Here is a 6,000-nt window from a genome sequence, read left to right as displayed (position 1 = left end):
TTCTGAAGAGAAAAAATACACACAGGATCGTGTTGATAGATAACATATTCCAATTCTATAACACGACTCTGGAAAATAAATATGATACTGTGAAATCTCATTAACATATGACCTAAATATTTAAGAAATAATAAGGTCCCAAACGTGGTTTATCGTAGAATAACTCGAGTTTTGAGTTCTTATGCGTAAGAATATATCACGAAGGCCGTAGGCCTGAGTGATATATTATTTCGCATAAGAACGAAAAACTCGGGTTATTCTACGATAAATCCCACTTGGGAACTTATTATTTCGATTCTAACACGACATACAAGTATCAACAGCGTTAGAAAAAGTAGTAACAACTTTTTACGACCGTGCTACGCACCTGAATCGGATGACGTCATTGTACGCGAGTGATTTATTGCAGAATAACCCGAGATAGATTTTGCTCTACATGTATGTAGGTTATTTACTGGTCGTGTTAGAATATGAAATAAAAGCATGGACTTTGTTGCAACAGATATTTTAATGAAATACGGTAATTTTGCACTCTTGAGATTACAATTATCAAAAGTTTCAGATTAGAAATTCACATATACGCCACCACTCTTCTACTCTCCTTTCCTAATTCTTGTACTATTTTTCTTCTTCACTCTGTAGGCAATGCCGATTTCATTACTTTCCTGTCAAATTATAAGATTGGTAACCTCGTCTTGTACAACAGTGTAAAAATATGTAGAATACTGAATTTTGTTTATAGCTTTGTATATATAAAAATTAAATAAAAAAGTTTCTACTTCAGTTGATGTTTTGAACTCGTGATTATGTGATGATACGATATTACGTTGAAGTCCGACTATACGTATTATTTAGAGATATCTTACACGCCCTGGCCTTGGCGTCGGCGTCGGCGTACACACCTCCCTATCGCTTAAAGATATCATGAAACCTACTCTGTACAAAGTTTTCTAGTAAGGTGTTTCATGAATATCATTTAAAGAAGATCCATGCTAAATATTCGGCTATTCTTAGAATCTGAACCAAAGTAAAATGAGGTAAATCTGTAATAAAATTGAATTATTGACAACCTTTCAGTAAGATATAAGTTATATCTAATTATTCCTTCTCTTTAGAAGGAATATTATAGCTCAATAAGTCACACTTGACTGAGCTACTGATACCGAAAGCTGTTGTCATTACAAGCTGGTCAATTAAACTCCGTGACCTTAGAAATAACCTCTGATGTTAGACTATTCTTTCCTAATTGAGGCGACTCTCTGACTGAACGCGTTCCGTGGATTACATATTACTAAACCCGAGGATGTTATTTCCTCCATTCTTGAGGAACATAAACTTACATTTAGTCGACCAGATAGACATATATCAGCAAATTTAAATGTAAACAACTAAATATTATCGTTACCTTGAAATGCATAGTTAATATATGAAAACAAACCCCATTGCGACCCTCTTATTATGCGCAACAAATTCACGCTTCGAATCGTAAATGATTAACCGGGTCAATGTCTTATTGCCGTATTTACTCTACTGAAAGTGGTAACAGATTTAATTTGTTGTTAGATTTAACAATTTATGTTAAATAACTAGCGTAAATACTTACTTGAAAATTTTTGGCAGTATAAAACAGACATTGAAACCAAAATTTTACAAGATGATCATTTTATATTTATATAGATATGCCCTAGAAGGAACTTTTGCTATGCTTTAACTTGTGAAATTAAAGTGTTCCAAAATTTCAGATATAGGAGAGATCTGAGGATTAACTTTTTTGAAACAGTCCCCAGATGCATTGTCGTTCACTTATCTCTGTTATTACGTGATGGATTTACTACAAGTATATATAACAGTTGATCCTCAACATTACCCACATCAAATGACATACAAAAAATAACTCTCGCACCAGTTCACGAATTATGTCTGTTTTTGTTTAGAGGCTGTGTGTTTGAGTTTAGTGTCTGTGTCAAAAATGATTTTGATAATAAAAACGACTGTGTCTACTTTTAGCAGTGAGCATAATGTCCAAATTTATAGTAATGTGTCGCTTGACATGATTACCCATCCAGTCTTTTTATACTGAAACCGGGCTTTAAGGTGGGCGTCAAGTTAGAAAGCTAATGGTACCTTTTTGTACGTCTCTGGTATGACGCAGAGAGCGAATCCGTAACCTGCCCCTTTCGGGGCGTGTGTTCCCCATCTGTGCTATCGAGGCAGTCCTACTTAGAATTTCAGGTTAAAGCTTTGCAGCACATTCCATCCTTATCTTTTATGACTAAATGAATTTGATCGAGTCGAACTTAAAACAATTGTTTACTATTATCGTCGATAACTATGACGCAAGGTGCATTATTATAGCAGAAATATTCCATGAAGTATGTCCCTTCTTATACTTCTAGTTAAATTTTATGCACATTTGCTTTATCTCAATTGTTTCATTCACAATAGATTTCATTCAAACAAACGATTGACCCACATTGTCATGCGCATCAGGGGTATTAATCACTCAAGTGATAGTCCTAGTTTCCTCATACGGCCCTACTTCCCTGCACAGTCCTTGTTATGTCTATACTGTCATAGCACATAACCGATCTGCATAATTTATGATTTCTGTTTCGTAAAAGCTGTTATAAACGGACAGTAAGCTAGTGTGTATTATAATGCATTTTGTGACGTTTATGTCACTTTTGCTAAGATAATATACAATTGGTGAATATCTAAAAAGTAGCGTGCCTATACTACGTCTAGAAATATTGCTAGTTTTAAAAGTGAACATGATGTATTAATAACAAATACGTATATCATTTAGTACGGCTGTACATTTGAGTATATGAATATCGACAAAGTGTACATTGCATTACGAAAATATGTTTTCATTATAAATTCAAACCTACTGGAAAGTGTGTAGTTAACAAGAGGGTCATGATGGCCCTAGACCTCTCACCTGAAATTCACAGCTTGTTCGGACAGTTTTGGTAGAGGGTATAGTGGAATGACAAGAACATTTCTAAAGTTTCTACTAATACAGTGTTACTCAAGGAAAATTTTTGTTTTCCATATAGCCATGAAGGAAAGCTAGCCTCGCCCACACTCAAAGCCATGTTTTGTAACCAAAAAAAGGCATGATTTGGAGGAAAATGTGGTAGAGAGCAACATAATAAAAAGTTCTGTGAAATTAATACAAACTTAGGCCTGCGCTTTCCGAGACAGAGATATTTGGCTTGCCATGATGACCTTGAATTGAAGGAATCTGACTGTGGTCCACCCAAGGTACAAAGATACCTGTGAATTAAGAATTGGCTTAGTGGTTAAGGCGGAATGGACAGATAGATGACGTACATCATACAATCTACACGCTCACCATGAGACACGTGAGACTTAAAAGTATTGAAGATCATGCATAACAGTGATTAAATATATTTCACTCTTTTTATCGTAGAAATTCAATGCTTAACACAAATTTCACTCGAACTCTACAATTTCGTTCGTTGCAGTTCCCTGTCAGAAAATGGATTTTAACAATGACGCGAAAGGGAAATGACTGCTTTACCTCAAGACTTAAACGCGTTCTTTTTTCAAATCTTTATACCTTATTGACGAAAATGATTTATGTGCACGCTCCATTGATTGTAAGCCCTGGCAATTAGGATTTCTTTTTTGATCAGGATAATATTGTTACGTAATGTTTCAGTTACACGTTTAAGCGATGTTTGCTTTGATCTACACATCCGGTAATCCACCATTACCATTATAATCTTTCGAAGTTAAATCAGCGTTTTTAATATTTCCGTGAGAACAAATTAAGAAATATTTTTTATGATTGTATAAAGGAATGTATAATTTGTATTGCATATTAATGGCTGCTAGCATTAAATTATTCCGACATTCAAGAAAAAGTAAAGCTGATTTCCTGCATGCAAAAGAATGTCAATTGTCGGAAACGTATATTAATATCCGAAATAACAACTCCATTATATAAAAAGCTTAGAATATATACTTGTAAACATGATGTATTCCCCATGGGACAAAAATGTTCTCTTATAATTATTCTGACATTAGTAATGAAAACTGATATTACCGAGTCATTCTGTTTGCAAAATATCGTATTCTGTTTATAATGTTACAACATATTAGGCTTTGTGGTGTTGTCATAGTATTGTTGCGTTTTATTACACGTGTCATCTGAAGTCTGTAGTACCTAAAACCTAAATAAGGTACTAAGGCCGAAGCCAGTCACACATGGATGTTGAGGGACAAGGTTTTGGTGCCCTAGAAAATCATTGCTCTGTTGGAATGTAATATAATCTTTTCTCAACACATCTTTTGTAACAAATTTATCTTTACTAGGTACATAAATAAACGAGCTACTAGGGGTGTATCCAGCTACAAATGGATGGCGAAAGACTCGTTTTGGTCTAATAGGAATGCTTTTAGCTATCTTATACACGCCTGTATGGCTTATCTTGCGTAAACTCGAGCAAAACTGTTTCATATAAGTTATATTATTCAATGTCCTATACTATTAAAATTTTAATAATAATTAGATTTAGATAAGACATGCATCATGAAATGCATCAGTTTATCTACACTAAATGCAAAATGAAAGCTGTCAACAAATTGGACTGTTAAGAAAAAGGGGACAGAATTAATAGTTTTATCAATTTAGCCATTTTTATAAAAATATTCAGATTTTAAATCTTGAATAACTAAACATCTGTATCATCAGACAGGGGGTATGTCGTCCGGTCTCTTATGAAAATTACTACCGCATGATGTAAGAGCGAATCAAGCGGAAAATGCCATCTAAAATAATTTGAGATCTGAACTCTAGATATTAAATGGGGGAAGAGAATGGCGTTTTGGTGATCCAGCCCTCTGAATCAGTTGGTGTATATGCAGTATTATATATGTAATCCTAACACGACACGGTTTGTTTCCCTGTTATACAAAGAAGACTTTTTGCTTCATGTACGTTTATGCCTGATTGTTTCTTTTATGTTACTTATTGCATTCGTTGGTGCTAATCTGTACATGTGTTCAGCCTCTGTGTACATGCGTATAGTTTCACATTACCAATATTTAAATGTACTGGCCGCTTCTTTTATAAACATCACGATTGCTTTTCCTGTTGGACTTGTGTTCTTGTTTTTTTTTTTTTTGTTTTTTTTTTTTTGCAGCATAATGATAATGTACAACAAAAGCAGTTTGCACGTCACAAGTTTTATGTCATAGCGTCAAACATCATAAGAGGTGCGCAGAAAATCAATACAACAAGAAAACAGGCACATATTGGCGGATGTCGAACATGGTTATCCTTAATACCGTGTTAGAATAAAAGTAATATATCTAAGTCCGTGATTTTCTCTTCTGTAGAATAATTGCTTTTAGTTCAGATGCATCGAAGTGATATAATTTTATCGCATATGAATTTCAAACAATAATTTTGTTCGACGAACCATTACTGGTTTTAAGTAGATATCACAGCTATAGGAGCGGTTTCTCATTTGGGGGCTCTGGATGGAGGGGAGTATGACAGGGGGAACCCCAACCCGAATGTGGGAGTAGGGGCTTCTTCCCCTCCTCCTCCTCAAATAATTTTACTGTTTATATCCTGTGAGTTTCGAAGGAAAGAAATTTCTCTCATAAACTGATTTCACAAGTGTTTCAGTTTTGTGTGTCGTTTTAAGATTAATAGTCGTTCTTTACATTATGGTTTTAGTTTCTGTGTTTGAGATCATGTTTCAATGAAATGGTCATGCTATATTTAACAAATGTTACTGATATGTGCGGGGGTTAAGGGTTGCTATGTTGGTCTTTTCCTGAAAAAAAAAGAAAAAGGAATGTTTTTGAACAACAAATTTTGAATTTTGCAAGATTTGGCAAAATGTGGCTATAAGTTACTCTAGGTTCAAGTTATGTAATGACAAATTAGCTTTGAAAAAAATAATAATACTTTTTGAGTAAGAAATGCGATTCGTGAATATTTCAAATCCAAATGCTGAA

This window comes from Mercenaria mercenaria, chromosome 13 (assembly GCF_021730395.1).
Source record: "Mercenaria mercenaria strain notata chromosome 13, MADL_Memer_1, whole genome shotgun sequence".
NCBI lineage: Eukaryota > Metazoa > Mollusca > Bivalvia > Venerida > Veneridae > Mercenaria > Mercenaria mercenaria.
The sequence above is the reverse complement of the archived record's forward strand: the minus strand, read 5'-3'. Positions refer to the sequence as shown.